The sequence below is a fragment of the Equus asinus genome, chromosome 3, assembly GCF_041296235.1.
Source record: "Equus asinus isolate D_3611 breed Donkey chromosome 3, EquAss-T2T_v2, whole genome shotgun sequence".
Classification (NCBI taxonomy): Eukaryota; Metazoa; Chordata; class Mammalia; order Perissodactyla; family Equidae; genus Equus; species Equus asinus.
Window position 1 is genome coordinate 99,397,471 of NC_091792.1, and position 19,960 is coordinate 99,417,430.

Sequence of the window (19,960 nt, forward strand, 5' to 3'; positions counted from 1 at the left end):
TCCTTATGTCTCTAACTTTACTTAATCTGTTTATTATACTTATTACATTAGCTTTAAATAATCTCTCCATGTTACAAAGAAAAAGAAATCAGCATATTTATACGACCTCTTACTGCTCTCCCCCTCATCACCTCACTTTTGTTGGATACATAATTTCTATATTGTCCAAGTTTTTAACATTTCCATTCTAATTTTTACCATAATTCTCACACACTTGTTTTAATCTTATTTCCAGGGACAATGGATTCAAATCTCAGTCACTCCTTTTGCTGTAGTTTCTTCATTCATCAAAGGAAGACTGAAGTTAAAAAGAACTTGAAAAGCTCTATTTCCTGAGTTCCTATATGTTCAAAATTGTTGCCTGTATGTTGAATTGCAGTTTGTCTAGAGAACGATTCTTGGATTACCCTTTTTTCAAGGAGTTAATTGGCATTGATTATTCCACACTTAATTGCGAGTACTGATATAGAGAAGTCTGAGGCTATTGTGCATTTTCCTCATTAAGTCTCTTGATCTTTCTATCTGGATGCAGAATATATATAAATATATATTGAAACTGCAAAACTTTACTAGGATAGGTTTCGGTGTTGATCATTCTGTTTTATTTTTTCCCTTGGATATGGCATATGCATTCTATCTGTAGATTGAAGCCTTTATTTTTGGTAAGTTATCTTGAATTATATCTTTAAATATTTGTTTGGTTACATTATTTTGGTTCTCTTTATCCATGACACAGATTTGCCTATCTTCCATATCTATTGTTTTCTTTCCTGTCTTTTAAAACTATGTGTATTTTAACTTCATTTTACATCTTGTCTAATTCCTACCCTTAATTGTGCCTGTGTTTTCAGAAAAATCTATTTCCCTTTGTGCTGCTTCCAATCTGGCTCATTTCTATAGTATTTAATTTTTTTCCTTCTACTTCATTCCTGAATTTTGCCAGTTTCATCGACTTATCAGTAAGGACCTTTGCAGAAAAGGATGGCACACTCAAATTGAAGAAAGTTAATAAAGAGATTATCTATAAAGGTGAAGGCAGAATGAAGGGAACCCACGAAGATTAGTGCAGTACCCCTGGGGCCACTGTTACCAACTATAGGTCTGAAGGGGCAAGGGGAGGGAGTGGTAACTGGAACCCAAAGAGAGAGGTATCTTAAAGGAGCTCTTCATGGGCCAGGCTGGTTGTGTAGTGATTAAGTTCTCCTGCGCTGCTTCAGCAGCCCCGGGGTTCACCAGTTCGCATCCCCGGCCCAGACCTACGCACCACTTATTAAGCCATGCTGTGGCAGGTTCCCCACATGTAAAGAAGAGGAAGATGGGAACAGATGTTAGCTCAGGACCAATCTTCCTCAGCAAAAAGAGGATTGGTGGCAGATGTTAGGGCTAATCTTCCTGGAAAAAAAAAAAAGGAGCTCTTCACTTAGTCAAGGGACCCAGCCAGCCCAGCATAACCCCACAGGAGGAGTCAAGGGAATAAATACCTTAACCTACTTTCCTCTCTCCCTCTGTTCTTCTGCTAGTACTCTCAGTTGGCCAAGTCCAACTAGAAGCTAGAAAAGCAAACCTTTGGAAGTAGCTCTGAGGTCAGCTTCCTGGGGCACAGATCAGGGTGGTGGGTGGGGAGGGGGCATCTTTCTTGAGCTCTTATAGCTCCACCGTGTCCTTTTCTTTTTCAGTTATGATTGTCTCATTAAGGTTTTTTACTCGTTCTTGATAACGTATTTGGTTAAAATTTTTATTTCCTCCATGGTACAGTTTTCTTGGGGAATGTTCTTCATCTGTTATTTGTTGTCCCTGTTTCTTTACTTCTTTTTTTTCCTTGTAATAGCTTTGTTTAGAGCCTGTGCTGGTCCCTGCTATTATTATCACTCACCTCTCACATGAGTACCCGCCCCATCAGCCACGAGGAAGCTTTCAGTGGGAGAGGGGATAAGGCTGTGTTGCAGCCTCCCAGCGATTCTGCTTAGGACAGAGTTGCCTGTGTGAATGAGTTATTTTAGCTTTTACATCTTCCCTGCTAACAAACTGCGGCCATATTAACAATATGAAGTGTCCTCCTCCTCTTTACTACAATCAGAGGTTACCGTCTGCAAATATGGGTTGTTCAGGTGATTCCTCAGTCAACCCTGACTTCCAGTCATGCAGAGACGTTCCCTATTCCCACTGTTGCAAATAAAACACACGTTATTTTCTATTCCAGTGTAGCATACTTATCTGAGAGACTTGTGTAGAGCTTTTGCTGAGCTCTGTCACTATGCAAGTCCTCTCGTCACATGTGCATCTGTCCCAGTTCACTGGGCCTTTAGTGCTTTTGGCGGTTCCTTTGTTCCGACTTTGTTATTATTGTTTTGAGGTTCCAAGTATCTCCCAGTTCTGTTAGAGATCAACTTTGCATTACTTTTTTCTCCTCATTCTTTTTTGGCTTTTGGATGATTTCTTATAAAAGAAGGGAAAAATTCATAGACCTTACTCCATCATTTTCAAACCAGAAATCACATGTAGCCTTTTGATCTTCTAACAACCACATGTGTAAAGAACACATAAGGCTCATGCTCTACCGTATAAAAGAAAAAGGCGCTGGCCAAAGCTGAAAAGGCACGCCTCATTACGCATGGGAACATTTCCAAGTGCTGAGTGTCTCTAAGTGACTCTAGTTTAACATTTCCCCCATGCTTGAGAGGTGTTTTCATTTTTCAAAGACAAATCATCTGTTGCCCAGCCCATTTGTCTTTGTTTGTGTTCTGAACTCTTCATAGATGCACAGTCCTCTGAAATGTCAAAATACTACCTTCAGAGCAGAAAATAGATTCTCCCAATCATATCTTATCCTCTTATCCTCCAAAGCTCCCAGTTTGCCGGTGAAGTAACATGAAAGTTGATATAGATAAATTCTGTGACTGTAATCCCAATTGGTAGGCACACTCATCTCTTAAACAGTTTGTCAACTTGGATTTATCTTCAGGGAAGGCATATAAAGCATCGTTTACATAAATAACACGGAGCTTTGAGTTGGACAAATATCAGGGATGAGTAACTGCCCTGGAGTAGACCTATTAAATCAATCACTGGGGCTCAGACAATCAGAAAAGCATTGACTATAGCCATACAAAACCTGATCACAACATAATCTTCCTCTGCTTCTTGATGAGGTAACAAAATATGCCGTGTTCATTGAACAGCTGCTTTCATAAGGAGAGCAATAATGAAAAACTCTCCCAGAACCTTCAGTACTTGCACATGGAAACAAGCTTTTCAGTGAGAAAATTAAAATGCCAACAAGATTTATACTTACCTATGTAGATGTCCTGCAGTGTTGAACATGTTCCAATACTTTTAAAGTGCAAGAAAGAGAAACAATGTCATTTTTTAAAGTACTGTTATTGAAAAATAAAAGTAGTAGGCATGGTTCCTGTTATGGGCTGAATTATGTGTCCCCCCGGATTCATGCGTAGAAGTTCTAACCTACGGTACCTCAGAACGTGACTCTATTTAGAAAAACGGCCTTTAAAGAGGTAATTAAGAGGTCATTATGGGGCTGGCCCAGTGGCACAGCGGTTAAGTTCGCACGTTCCGCTTCTCGGCGGTCCAGGGTTCGCCAGTTCAGATCCCAGGTGCGGACATGGCACTGCTTAGCACGCCATGCTGGGGTAGGCGTCCCACGTATAAAGTAGAGGAAGATGGGCATGGATGTTAGCTCAGGGCCAGTCTTCCTCAGCAAAAAGAAGAGGATTGGCAGTAGGTAGCTCAGGGCTAATCTTCCTCAAAAAAAAAAAAAAAAAAAGAGGTCATTAGAGTTGGCCCTAATCAATATGACTGAGCCCGAATCCTTCTAAGAAGAGGAGATTAGAACCCGACACACACGGAGGGAGGACCATGTGAAAATACAGGGAAAAGACGGCCATCTGCAAGCCAAGAAGAAAGACCTTAGAAGAAACCAGTCCAGCCAATACCTTGATCTCAGACTTCGAGCCTCCAGAACTGTGAGAAAATAACTTTGTGTCGTTTAAGCCACCCAGTCTGTAGGACTTTGTTATGGCGGCCCTAGGGAACCAATACAGCTCTGTTTCAGGTAAGTAATGAAATGAAGATAGAAAGGCCCAAAATTAAGTCACCTCTGCCTTGCTCAGAGAAAATTGGTGTAAACATCCAGCTTTTCAGTTATTACCTATGGAAACCAATGTTCCCTTAAATGCTTCAACTTTGGCTGTGAATATTCTCCCATCACATCCTCTCTATTAAGAAGAGTGAGTTCAAAAGGGGCTTGCCAGAGCTGCATAAAGAAAGCATGAAAGCATATTCCCACATAGAAATATCTGGTTTTACAAATGAGTTAACTCTGAAGAAGTAGATATACAAGTAGTATCTGCTATTTCACCATTTCAAAATGGGTGTAAGAAGAGATGTGTAAATTACAAGTGAAAAAGTGATGGAAAATAGCTTTTCAGGGATTATAGGGTTATGCCAGTTCAGATTCTTTTTAACTTTTTTTTTTAGGAAGATTAGCCCTGAGCTAACAAAATCTGACACCAATCCTCCTCTTTTTGCTGAGGAATTCTGGCCCTGAGCTAATATCCGTTTCCATCTTCCTCTGACGCCTACCTCAGAATGGCTTGACAAGTGGTGTGTAGGTCTGCACCCAGGATGCGAACTGGCAAACCCCGGGCTGCCAAAGCGGAACATGCAAACTTAGCTGCACCACACGGCTGGCCCCCCAATTTCAGATTCTTTTAATAGTACCTACAAAATAATAAAAAGATGCCTAGTTTGAGATCCTCTTATTAAAGATGACATTTTTTTGTCTTCCCCAAACATTCCATCCCTTTAAGTGTCCTGATAACGAATAGATAAATGATAGGATCACATCTCCTTGCTTCTATGTTTGTATGAAATGCTTCTCCATTTCATTGCCTCCTAGCAAATGAGAGCAGGAAGTGAAATAAAACTTTTGGGGGTCAGGGTATCACTCGCATGAAGCAAACACGTCTTAGCATCCTACTCAGATGCACATCTTAGGAAGAAGGCCCTGTTCACTCCATCCATGCTGGCTTTTCTGGAGCACGTGAACAATCTTTCAAATGATTTGGGAAATTTTAGGTACATCAAACTCTACTAAATCTAGATCTCAGAACACCCAAAATGAACTCATTACCATGTGACTATAGCAGTTGGTAATGTTTTACTTTGGGAAATACATGGAATATAAACAAAATTTTTTAAAAGACAAATTTTTAATGGCCTTGTTTTCCAAGATTTCTTGGACAAATCTTTAAGATCTCTGGAAAATGTTTTATCCCAGTTATTAAGCACCACTTCATTTCACGCAAGATTGGGGTGGGGGCCTCTATTTGAAAATAAAGTCCACCCATGGCAGTGCTGACTTATCTTGTCATGTGTCAGATGTGATCCAGAAAAGATATGGGTCCATCCCAGCAGCATTCTCTACATGAAGAACCAAACCACATACTGAGAAAGAATTCAGCCCATGAGGAGAGGCTACTGCTGCTATGGGGGATATGACTGAGAGATGCGAATCTGATGACAATTTCTTAGTGCAGCATGGGGGGGTTAGGGGTTAGTGGAGGGAGAGAGTACATACTAGGCTCTTTATTCCTGGCCTTCTACTCAACTACATTCTGTGCCACGGGAGGCCTGGGCTTTCAATATTACACCATTTGATTGACAGAGTGCTTTTAATTTGCACCCAAGCAGGTATAGCACACTCCTTATGTTAGGATGAGGGGCTCAGAGAGGGCTCCCAATCAGTCTTCCAATTTGCCCGAAACCAGCCCTCCTCTGGCACTCCCTAGGTTCAGGTGTTGGGTTGAGTCCACGCCCCCCACACGCGTACCTTCTAGGGAGTGTGGCCATGTGAGAATCCCAAACCAAGATATTTGTGATAAGGAAATAGAGCACTAAAAGTAGTTAAATCATACAATTTCTTCAAAATATGTATATTGACTTACAATTTGGTATTATTATTTTGGCTGTCCAAATTAAATATTTCTATTCAACAGCTCTTTTCAAAAATAAAATTCTTGCTAAAAATATAAAAATAACCTATCTGTGTACATTAAAGCAAAATAAAAATGTCTTTATATTAATTATCTGAACATTCAAAAATAAACAGGATATCCTTCCATTTATAAGAAAATGGATGGGCCTTGAGCACATCATGCTAAGTGAAATAAGTCAAACAGAGAAAGACAAATACTGTCTGATCTCATTTACATGTGGAATCTAAAAAAGCTGAACTTGTAGAAACAGAGAACAGATTCATGGTTGCCAGAGGTGGGGGTTTGGGGGTGGTGAAACGAATGAAGGTGGTCAAAAAAAACCAGAACAAGATCATTAGCCTTGGTTCATATTCACATTCTTCAGTTAGTTTCTTAGCTGCATCTGTCTCTTGTAACACTGTGTCATTGACATTTTTCTGAAGAATGCATTTTTCCAATATTGAATTATTTTTAATTTTTAAGTACAGTTGCCTGCAATTTTCTTTAAAATTGCATTTTGTGATTAATAAAATTAAAATTACCAACACTCAGTTGACTCTCCTCTGTAGACTATAATATTTTGGGTTGAGCAAATACTATCTACAGATACTGAGGCTCTTAATAAGATCAGAGGAAATTCTGCTAAATAGAGCATAGCCTCAGTTCTAATTGTATTGAAATATGTAAATATTTCAGCCCAAATATTTTAACAATTAAAAGACAAAAGAGAGGGCCGGCCCGATGGCGCAACAGTTAAGTGCACATGTTCCATTTCGGCAGCCCAGGGTTCACCGGTTCGGATCCTGGGTGTGGACATGGCACCACTTGGCACGCCATGCTGGGGGTAGGTGTCCTGCATATAAAGTAGAGGAAGATGGGCATGGATGTTAGCTCAGCGCCAGTCTTCCTCAGCGAAAAGAGGAGGATCGGCAGCAGTTAGCTCAGGGCTAATCTTCCTCAAAAAAAAAAGACAAAAGAGGTGCAACAACAGGAAAAAATAAATGACAGATGAAGAGCTCTCACTAAGAAAAATACGCCATGGAGCAGAAGAAAATTTGAGCAAATATGTCAACACGAGTTTTAAAAAATTAATAAAACAATCATATCTTAAGAACAAAAGCATAATGTAGAGAAAAAAGAACTCACGAAAGATCTGGAGATTTCTCTCTCAGTCTGGGCCATGTTGGCTTGTTAGAGACATTCTAATCATTCTGATCATTAAAGTGAGAAGGTCTGTGTTATCACACTCACTCCTAGAAGGCTACTTGGTTTCTATGAAACCTTCCAATTTATTCCCAGCAACCTTTAAACCTACCCAGGAGTAGGAAAGAGAGGTACGATGAGTTATGCAGGTCAAGAGACTATCAATTATATTCTCCTCCAAAACAATTGGGGAAGCATTATTGACTTAATTCTAAAAGGTCATCCAAGTGGTTTTCCTCAGACCAAAGTCTGTCTCCTACAAGAAGCCTTCCTGGATTCACCAGTGGAGATAGAACAGCTAGTTACTTTCAGATGTTAATCTTCTCCTTTTCCTTCTCGAGAACCCTTTAATTAAGTCTTACCTCACCAAGACCCCCACTACGTCATCTTTGGCGTCATCACTGTGATTAATAAAGGTCAAGAAGAAATGATCAGATTTGCATCTGAAAATAAAGTTTGAGAAAAGTGAGTGACTTTACAATATTTTTCCAATGATCTATGTCAGCAGTAAAAACTAACCTGTAAATTTAGCTCTCTTGTTGTTTCCTTCCCAGTTAGGGATGATTCTGCATGCTTTTAAAACTTATTTATGTTGGGAGATGCATATGAAAAAAGCTTTGAGAAAACAGATGTGAAAAGAGCACCTGTAAAAATAAAAAAGTCAAGATGGCAAATATATTACTTTGGGTAGCTATTTATTTTAAGTAGTATAACAAAAAGACCCCAAAATTCAATGGCTCAAACAAAATAGAATTTTCTTTCTTTCTTAATTAAAGGTCCAGGGGTGAGCATTTCCAGGCTGCAGGGGAAGCTCTTTCCCTACAAGATCTTTCCCTTAGATCTCCTGTTACTCTTCCATTTCCTAGGATGTTCTTCTCCGCACTGGATAAGGTTGAATGTAGTCCAAGTTCCATCTTGTAAGAAGGAAGAAAGAGATGAAGTGGCAAGCAATTTCTTCTTTAAATCATGTTACTTGGAAGTTGCACATAACACTTTATTATGAGATAGTCACTGCCATAGATACGGCACACAAAATATATGGCATAAGAAATATATGTATATATACATACACACATATACACATATATATATGCCACACAAATAAATACACTAAATATGCAATAAGGACATATACAGTATAGACACGTATATAATCTCAGACAATGCAATGATAAAACTAAAATGAGACTGTGTTATGAAGCATTTGAGTGTTTTTATAGAAAATATACTTAAAATTTGTCAGATTAACATTAGTGAACAACTGCTTATCCCTTCTCATTTTGACTTAATGACTTTTTGACTGGTTTGTATATTTTCAGCATTTGCAACCCAAATTGAACAGGAATGAGTCAGTCATATTTTCTTTAAATAGCTCTCTTGCTGCTTTGGAGTACTAACAGCACTTCTTATAGAATAGGAAATAATACATTATCTGGAGAGACTGATAAAAGAGTGGATAGACAGATGGAAAGATGGATATTTCAATATGGTTTCAGGAGCCATGCCAGTTAAATTTTGCCTGGAATTCCTTTTATATTTTATCTTTCCTTACACAGTTACAGATAAGTTTTAAAATACATATACTAAATGAAATAGAAGAAAGATACTACACTGAACAACGATAAAAAAAAACACAGATAACTTGTTAAGCATGCTGCTTAGATCTTTTGTGAAAAATTCACAAAGTTACTAAAAGCAGACATCTGCAATATAATTTCAAGACATTCTACCCTATGGTATCAATCTATATTAAAGTGCATATTTCAAAGCAAAATTCCTCTGATGCCCTTGTAGCCCACATACACATTCATACTCCCAACATATTCCATATGTTGTTTTGTAAAATTACATATGCAGTTCTATAATACAAGGCCAAATAAACCAACTCAATAGATTGAGAGGAAATTAGTTCAGCCAATCTTTAATTTTTTCTAGTTCTGCTACAGAAGCATATTAGCATCTGCCATTTTTCCAAGAAATTAGAGACTGCTTAAAGTGAGACTGCCTCCCATTCCAGGCAAATTAATTTTAAGCCTCTTTTAGAATACAGTAAATTGTGGAATGAAATTTAGCTACTGTTGAAAAGGGTACCTTTGCCCTAAAGTTGAATCAAATTCAGGTATTCACTGTGGGTTATCATAGGATGGTCCCTAGAGTCAACTGCTTCCTGCTTTGTCCTCAGGCGCTGGAGCCCTTGTACCTGCCAGGCCCCAGGTTGAAGCTCTTCTGCTTTTCAACTTGTGTCCAGCCTTTATCACCACTCTGTGTAGGAATATTCTTAACTTATTTTATGGTCCTCTTAAAGACCCTGCGCAGAGGATCTAGAAGTGGGTTCTAGAACCAAGAAATGAGCCAGAAGTGATGTTGCTTTCTCTGGTTAATCTGCATTATAATTTACTTGAATTCTGGTAAAGAGGAATTGACATATTAATCATATCAATCTACCAACAAATTTTTATCATGGTCAAATGTGCAAGCTGATACAGGTACAACGGAGGATACAAAGTAATATAAGAAATAGAATCAACCTGTAAGGAACTTGTAAATTAATTGAAATAAGGAAGGAAACAAAATATTTAACAGCATAGTGGGGCATAGAATAAGTGTCTAATGATTAGTACAGATAATCAGTATTTTAGGAACTCAGACACAGGAGAGATGACTGTGCACAGGACTGTTCAAGGAACTCTTCACAGGAAGTGCAGAGAAGACGGGCAGATGCCCATAAGGCAGAGAGGAAGTGCAAAGAAATTCTTCAAAAATAAGAAGTTGGGGGAAGATATTCTGATCAAATTCTTCAGCCATCTTCCTTAAAACTCATCCAAAATAGCATTACTAGTTAACATTTATTGAGTGCTTACTCTGTGCCAGGCAAGACAAGGATTATTTCCTTTGAACTCAAAACACACTTCTGCTATGGGTTCCAAGATAATTTTACTTTGTTGGTGAGGATTGTGATGCATGGGGCAGTTTATGAATTCATTTAAGATAACAAAGCTAATAAATGGCAGAGACAACATGCAAACCATGTCTGAGTCTGGAATTCACATACTTAACCACTGCAATATGATGGCATTTTTCTTGCAGTGTTATTGAACTCCACCTCTTCCATCTCACTTCTGCAGCCAGTGATTATGTTTTAGGCCCTTATCAGACCCCACATGAGCTGCTATTACAACTTACTTATAGTATGGCTTCCCTAATTTTAATATCTGTCTCTCCATTTTATCCTTCATAATGCCCACCTCACGTTCTGATCATTCACTCCCTGTTCCAAACCTTTTAGGGACTCCCACTGCTTTAAACGCGCGCACACACACACACACACACTCTCTCTCTCTCTCTCTTTCTCTCTCTCTCCCTCTTTAACGTCCTCATATAATCCCAATTTACCTTTCCACATTTTGCCCTCCCCATTGCTAATTCTACCTTACATCAGATTCATTTATGTACTTGATTGTCTTTCCCACTAGATTTCCAATTACTTGAGGCCAGAAGCAATGACTTCTCCTCCTTTCCTCTATAGTTTCTAGTAAAATTCCAAGCATATGGTGGACACCGAACAAATGTTTGTTTATTTGAATTTGCTGAATCAGCATGTCGTAAGCACACTGAGCAGCCTGTGTTGACTGGAGCAGGTGGGATGTGAAGGGAACAAGTGACAGAAATGGCAAGGTAGGTAGGCCAGATTGTAGGGGCACCTTGAATACCAGTGTGAGAAGTTTGGGTTTTAACTTGAAAGGTTCTTTGTGCTGAAAGGTGTTTTGAAGTATACAGCAAGGTATAAAACCAAGTTTCATTGTATTGCTCCCTCTGTAGCCATTCTTTCTTTCCACATACAAATACAAGCAAGTAATTTGCACCACACCTTAGAAAAATCATCTGCCTGAATTTTTAAAGAGAAGCAGTTCTCAGTGTCATTCCATGTCATTACCACAACTTCCAAAAATAGTTCTACTCTTTCAGTGTCTGGGAGTGCTTGCTCCTGTGGGCATCGATGCCTCATTTAAGAAGGTACAACAGATTGCCATTAGTGGCATAACTGGACACGTTAAAGCACGACATCTCCATCACCTGAAAGTGCATGGGGAAACGAGGCTGCACCAAGCCACGGCTCGTTGGCAGTGGTAGCTGGTTCTGCAGCCTTGACTTCAGACTTACTAGCACCTGTCACCTGCAGTTTCCTTTTAATAAAATTACACCTGAGATATCACAGAGTCACATCAAGAGGTTAGAGTTACCCTCTGCTGAGGAAGCAGGATGCCCTGTATCCATGTTCTGAGGGCCCAATCCCTCCTGGCTAACGTCTTGGCGAAGGCCACAATCCTAATATTGACAGAGTTACTTCCTTTGAGACTCTTTACCCATAAAATGGGAAACAATATCTATCCAAGATATCTGACAGTTCTTGTCTTGCTTTTTAGGGGGAAGGAGTATCAACCGATATAATGGATATCAAGAAAAATTAAAGTCTAAAGCAAGATTCAACATAAGGAAGTGGTTTTTTTATAACCAATTTCTATAAAAACCTTAATGAGAGTTTGGTTAAAAATTCAAACCACAGTTACAACATTGAGGCCTTAATACTCTTACCACACATTTCAGTCTCTTTTTGCTGGACAAATCATTGAAGGGTCTATGAAAAGATAGCCTGATGCCATCTGGAAACTTCCAAAGTCCTCTACCTGTTATAATATTTTTTCATTTTTCAAAAATGTAGTGAGTCAACATTACACAGATGACAGGGCTCAGGATAAGCCATCATGAAGATTAGGCACTGGCATTTGGGAAGTCTATTAACCTCTCCATGCTTCAGTTTTCTTATTGGTAAAATAAGGCAGGTCATGAAATCATTGCAAAGGTCTCTTCCTGCTATGAGGATAATGATTCTGTGATAGCAAATTTCTCAAAATAGACCTCAGGAAAGAAAAATGATGACTATTTGGTGATAGTCTGACAGTGACATCCATGGATTTTTTTTTATTGAGGTAACGTTGGTTTATAATATTATATAAATTTCAAGTATACATCATTATATTTTGACTTGTGTGTACACTACACTGTGTTCACCACCAAAAGTCTAGTTTCCATCCATCACAGTACAAACCTGCCCATTTATCCCCTTCGCCCTCCCTTCTGATGACCCTTCTCTTCTGGTAACCACCGATCTATTCTCTGTAGCTATATGTTTGTTGTTGTTTTATCTTCCACATATGAGAGAAATCATATGGTATTTGTTTCTTCATCTGACTTATTTCACTTAGCATAATACCCTCAAGTTCCCTCCATGTTGTCATAAATGGCAAGATTTCATCTTTTTTATGGCTTAATAGTATTCCACTATATATATATATATATATATATATATATATATATATATACCACATCTTCTTTATCCATTCATCCGTCTATGGGCACTTAGGTTATTTCCAAATCTTGGCTATTATAAATAATTCTTTAATGAGCATAGAGGTGCATATATCTTTTTGAATTAGCGTTCTTGTGTTCTCTGGATAAATCCTCAGAAGCGGAATTGCTGAATCATATGGTAGTTCTATTTTTAATTTTTTGAGGAAAAAATACCATTTTTCATAGTGGGTGCACCAATTTAAATTCCCAACAGCAGTGTACAAGGGTCTCCATTTCTCCCCATCCTCTTCAACACATATTTCTTGTCTTTTTGATAATAGGTATCCCAACAGGTGTGAGGTGATATCTCACTGTGGTTTTGATTTACATTTCACTAATAATTAAAGATGTTGAACATCTTTTCATATGTCTGTTGTACATCTGTATGTCTTCTTTGGAAAAATGTCTGTTCAGATCCTCTGCCCATTTTTTTTCCCCCTGAGGAAGATGCGCCTTGAGCTAACATCTGTTGCCAATCTTCCTCTTTTTGCTTGAGGAAGATTAACCCTAAGCTAACATCTATCTTCCTCTATTTTGTATGTGGGTCACCACCACAGCATGGCTGCCAATGAATGATATAGGTCCATGTCTGGGAACTGAACCTGGGCCGCTGAAGCAGAGCGCCCTGAACTTAACCACTAGGCCATGGGGCCAGCCCCAACCTCTGCCCATTCTTCAGTCAGATCATTTGTTTTTTTGTTCTTGAGTTGAATGAGTTCTTTATATATTTTAGATATTAACCTCTTGTTGGGTATATGATTTGCAAATATCTTCTCCCAATCAGTAGGTTGTCTTTTTGTTTTGTTGATGGTTTCCTTTGCTGTACAGAAGCTTTTCAGTTTGATGTAGTCCCATTTGCTAATTTTTTCTTTTGTTTCCCTTGCCTGAGGAGACGTAATTACACCCATGAATTTTCTTGTTTATTTCAGTGTCAGTTCTTAGCAGGATGAGTAGGATATAATCCTTGCTCTCAAGAGGTTTATACCCTAGTAAGAAGGAAATGTATTTAATATAAAGCAGAAAGTTATAAAGTACTATAAGAATTCAAAAGAGGGAGAAAAATATCATCAAATGATGTCAGTGGATGACATGTTACTGAAGTGTTAACATATGATTGGAGCCTTGAAAAATCCATAGCCTTAATCATAGATGGAGATTCAATGGGGGTTAGAATCTCAGGAACACACAAGAGCAGAGGAAAAGCATCCAAGAGTCTATGGATGAGGGTAATGTGAAATCATGGGGCATTCCATGACAACACTGAGTGTACAATTTAATATACTGAATGTGTGTGCAGGGCTGTGGGAGATAAGAATTAAGATAGGCTAGAACAAAGAATAGAGAGCCTTGAATGCCAGACACAAGAGTTCAGAAGTAATGAGGATCCGTGGTAGATTTTTGAGCAAGGGAATGAAATGCAAAGTCCAAAACTGGTATCAATGAAGGTTGAATGGGGGAAATTAATGAGGAGCTCTTACCCAGATAAGAAGGGACAAGATGTGGATCTGGCAGAAGAGAGGGAAACTGAAATGAAATGAAGGGAAGGACATTCTAGAGCTCAAAAGTGTTCAGTTTTACAAATGTTTGGTAAGTGCCTACTAAGTACTAGGCACGGAGTGCCAAAGTCTGGGACTACAAAGATGAACAATACATTATCCTCTCTCTCAAGGAATGGATTGTAGCTCATTGGTTAAAAAGATGGTGTCCAGAAGCTGAAGCCTGGCTTCACAGCTTATAAGCTGTGTGTCCCTGGGTAAGTAGCTTAACTTCTCTGTGCCTTAGTTTCCTCATCTGTAAAATGGGGATAGTTAGGAACATTTCTCGTGACATTATTGTGAAGATTAAGTGAGTTAATATTAAGCACTCAAAACACTGCCTGCCATATAATAAAGGATTCAATATATAGCTATTTCTACTTCTACATAGAGTTATACAAAATGAATTAATTTCAGAAGGAGGAATTTTGGTTAAGTGAAGGAAAGAAATTTCAAATAGCAAAAAAGCAAAAGGGATCTCTTTTAAAAGTGGCTTTTAAGACTCAGTCTATAAATATTAGCTCAGTTCAAGACTGAATACAAGCAACTAGAGGCTTCAGCTAATCCAATAATTTAAAGACATGTTATATCTCAGAGGAATACAAGACTCAGAGCAGAAGAACAAATTATTTATTTTATATTAAATCAATAAGAAGAGTTGATGGTTGTAATAATTCAATCTGTTCTGCATTACTTTATCAATGATGGAGATACAAAATATTATGAGAAGCATAATACTTTATCCTTGACTATCTAGTTTTTCTAAGCTGTCACTTTTGATTGAACAAGAAAGATCTTTTACAACTGAAGATTATATATATTATTCATAGAATATCTAACATTTCAAATATTGTTTCTCTTGCTCCCTCCTCTCTACGCTATCTAACCCGGCTGCCTCTTTCCTAGTCCTTGAAAACTTTGAATTTATCCAGGGCACCTGGAAAATTGCAATAACGCAGATTCCCAGTGTTTAACATTGGGGAGCCTATGGTTTTAGACAATAAACTAATTCCTGAGAGTTTACGCTTATTCTAGTTGGCCTTCCTTATGTGTCTGAAACTAAACTCTGAAATACTGTTATGAGTATCATTGTCAAAGTTGCTTCTTTGCATCATTTGTTTTAGATTTCATTGTCAAAGATTATCCAGTTCAACCTAAACACTCCTTAGTCACCAGTCTCTCCTGGAAGCCTATAATCCTGAAACAGATTTCCTAAGCAGGATGGAGTTAAATAAAATACTCGTTTTCTAGGACTTGGAACATTTGTCCTAATTTCACACCTTATGCTGCAGCTCAGTTAGTGTTTGAAAGGCAAAGCAAGCAGCCAGAAAGCAAGTTCCACCCTCACCTTCTTTTTCATGACACCTTTTGAGCCCGTTCGACAGGAGAAGATGCGCTGACATACCTGTTCACTTTACGGCCAAGTACTGCTTGGAATAAGTCAAAATCAGAGACCTGGAGACAGATGGTTGATTTACACTCCAACCCTGTTTCAAACCTATGGGTCCCTTTATTGTTTAAAAAATAATCTCTGGAATAGTTTCAGCTGAATTTGTTCATACAGCAAATATTTATTAAGCACTTACTATATGCACATCACTGACATCGCTATAGAATGGGGTGAGGTCCTGGGGAATGGGGTGTGGGGGGCAGATTATAAAAAAAACAGTCAATGTGAAGCTTTTTCCTGTGGAGTGCAGAATCTAGCCGAAAATAAACAAGACTGCACGAACTGTGCATCCCTAGAAAACTGGATCACGTCTCACTTCAGCTTCATTTTTACTTTTCAGATACATTGAAATGTGCACATTTAAATTTAAAATCCTCTTTCATTAAGGATAGAGAGTAACATGTGATTTCTTTATAAGAAATTGGGTAAAAGGGTCACAGAGAGTGATCTGAGTGAAGTCATCAGATAGAAACAAAAGAAAGGGATCTTTCCTAGTAAACATCAGAAATTTCAAAGATTAAATGAAATTCACTTTAATAAACAATGGTTACTTGCTAGTTTGCATTTAGACATGTCTGTAAACAGTCCCTTTTCAACTTGCCAAAATTCAATTTGGTGGTGTATTGTCTCTACCCTTTTTTAGCAATGTATACATAAACTTCAACCCTTCCCCAACCACTGATTGAGGAAAATCAGTATCTGCCCTCCACAAACATTGATCAATTGTTTGAGTCTAGTTTTCATGACTAAATTCTTCTTTATCCTATATTTCTATTCCCCAAGTGTAAGGTGACACCAAAGGGAAACTACATGGTAATGAGTCCAAAGGGCTAATGGGTCCCAGGATAACATCTTAGCAGCTTGGCACATGAGCTGTGCTTAAAATCTAGAAATGTGGAATCCACATTCTGGAATTTCTACATTAAAAAAGGGAGCTTGTGGAGGAGAGAAAATATCAGTTGTTTATTCAGTTTCTCATTTGTTCTTTACCAAATTCTTATTAGATTGAGTTAAATTTATTTTACATAATTTCCTGGTAGGCCAGAAACTAGTTGCATGCCCACGTCAACATAACTAGTGCGGTGGTTAAGCGCAAGGACTGCAGCCACATCTCCTAGGTTTGGAGCATGGTCCTGCCAGACAGTCTTCTAAGCTTGAACAATTTTCTTCACCTCTCGGTACACTAGTTTCCTTATCTATGTAGTGGAAATAATGGTATCAACCTCATAAGGTGTGAGGATTAACTGAGTTGATACTTGTAAAGGATTTAGAACAGTGCCTGCCACATTCTAAGCATCTCTGAAGTTTTGCTATTAATATACTATTTGATGTTCCTTTGTTATTTCTATGTTCTAATGTTAACATTATTTAATATACTTTTTTTTGGGGGGGGAGATAAGCCTTAAGCTAACATCTGCTGCCAATCCTCCTCTTTTTTGCTGAGGAAGACTGGCCCTGAGCTAACATCCATGCCCATCTTCCTCTACTTTGTATGTGGGACACCTGCCACAGCATGGCTTGCCAAGTGGTGCCGTGTCTGCACCCAGGATCCGAACTGGTGAACCCCGGGCTGCCAAGAAGTAGAACGTGCGAACTTAACCGCTGCACCACCAGGCCCATCCCTAATATACTATTTAATGTTCCTTAAAATATTATCAGGAACTGCTACTGCATCCTCCTACTTCCCATAACTACTCTAGCAGAACCAAAAAAAGTCAGCACTACAGGAGGGAAGAGCAGAGTCTCTCCCTTTGATTTTTAAGCACTGAAGTAACCAATTTTCTTACATCCAATTTCTATGACCTAACCAGTCATCAATATTTCTCTTTACTGTGGAACAAATGAGGTCTACTTCAGTAGTCAGCTTAGCAAGATGTCAACATAGGGAATACAAAACTCAGTGCTAAGGAAACTTTCACTCTTATATATGTAACAGTTTATGTTGAATATTAATATTTTAAATTCCTTATGAAATTATGCTTTCTTTTTTCCTTTCTTCCACCAACATACCCAACAAATATAATTCCTGTCCAGTTAGAAAGAAGGAAATCAGTAAATAACTAGAGAAATTTAACACTCTTCCTCTAAAATCTAAACATAAAATCTTTTTAATCAAAAACAACAGGTTAATCCTGGCTTTGGAATCAGAGAAATCATATTAAAATGCATACACTGTGATTCATTCAAAACCTGAATATAGCAATATATAATCCTATAAAGCCACAGAGATTTTAGATCAAGGCAAAAAAGGTAAATCAAACCTGAAATGAATGGATTAGCAGAAATGGAAGCGTTACTGTAATACTCCTTTGTATTGAGTAATAGAGAAGCAGATTTTGTCAAATCTTGCTTTCTAATTCCCATCTGGAAAAGCCTTGCTCTGGAAATGAACAGGTCTGAAGGAATGCCTTTGACATCTGTAAAGTTAAAAAGCATCAATAATTGGAATGGGCTTAATCCCCCATTCAACAGCAGGTACTTTATATACAATCATAAGAAGTGATGAAAGTCAGACACAGATGCACAAATTGTTAGATTTAATCAGATTTGTCCTCTACCCCTGGTTTAGTCTACTCTGTTATAGCTTCTACTAAACCTGGGTTAACCAAAATAGATGGTCAGATATGTAAGGAATAAATCCAGGTCAAAAATCAGGTTTGAGACGTGAGGTGATAACTTATTTTAACTCCATGAACTACCAAATACAGAAAGCTTTCATTAAGAGTTTTGCGTGTATCATTGTGCATATATTAAAGTGAGTCTTTGAAATGAGACTGGTGTTTGTCCCTTTGAGATTCTGAAATGAGACAAAGAGATTGTGTCAAAGAGGAATGATGGTGGAGCGGCCAAAATAAATAGAGGTAGTAAAGATGAGATTTAGTGGTTTAAAACACTGGCTATTTATGATGCTTAAAATGTTCTTTGGAGGAGCATACACATTTAGTTGCTCTGAAATCCATTCTGTGTTCACAGCTCCAGCTGTTAAGTGTTCATTTCTTTTCCCACATGGTTGTATGAAGATAGAGGAAGGAAGATGAAATTTGTAATTACATAATTAAATAGCAGTATTGGTTTCACTAGAAATTGGTTATAAAAGTTACACATTTCTATAAACTTTTCCCAAGTTTTTTGGAGAGTTTTTATTCCAATTATTTACTAATAAACTGTCCTATTAGAAGTCTAAAGAAAAATATATAAATATGCTGGAAAATGTTTCATCAGAACCTCTAAGCATATTATTACCCACTGCTAGATTGTTTATCTAGTGTTGTACATATTCTTGTAAAGTAAGCCAAAAATTTGAATAACTGATTGTATTAGAACTAATGCTACTAGAAATGGTACTATTTACTTATGTTTCTTCATTTATATAGTAAAATTGTTTTTTTCAAACTGAGTAAATATGTGAATACCATATATGCATATTAGTTGTTAGTATTGTTATACTTCCATAGTAGTAGAAATATCTTAAAATTAAGGACATCACAGTCACATAAAGATTTACATTCAGAGAAAATAAAAAATGTCCTGTTCAGCTTTGTCTCATGTTCATGCAAACAAGAGAATTTTTACTCTTCATCTCCCATCTTCATTAAATCTTAGTTCCAGTATAAAAAAATCTGCAAACTCCATATGCAGCAACCTTTCTCCCTCTTCTGACCTCAATCCTCACAACCATAAAACACAAGAAACTTTAAAACTGAATTATTTCTTACCATATGGGATCTGAGAATAAGATCAAACCAAACCTAGACAAATGCCATGCAGCAAGTCGACAACTGTTCCTGGAGTCCTGGGCGATGCCTGGGAGAGTGCCTGCCAGGGCCTACTGTTTTCAAACGAGTTTCATTTCTCTAACAATTTAAATCTGCCAAGAGGAAACCGAGACAATCAAGCTTAGTGCCAAAAAGCCCCAAGCTCAAGCTAGAGATGTATCCTCTCTTTAGCCTGCTGATGAGAGAGGGAGTGGAGGGAGAGGAAAGGATAAAGATTCATAATGAGTAGGACAGAGGCTCAGTATGCATTTGGAATGCCACAATAGGACAATTTCTGGCCCTCATTATGTTACTCTGTTCAGCTGCCTATCTAGAATAGAGAATACCCCCTTCCTTTCCCTTTACCAACTCCCATTACGTTTGGGTTCAATATTGTCTGCAACATACCTTCTTCCCACCTCCCCATCCTAGCCCTCCCAGAACTGTGTCACCAGAGAGACATCTTATCAGAGACATCGTATCCCCTCTGGTCCAATTTCAAAACAAGGTCTTGGTGCCAAGGAAACCTTCCCAGGAAGATCTAACATTGCCCTGGCTCTCAGTTTTCCAGCTTTCTCCTTCTTTATATCACCTTAAATTCACTCACAAAAAGAG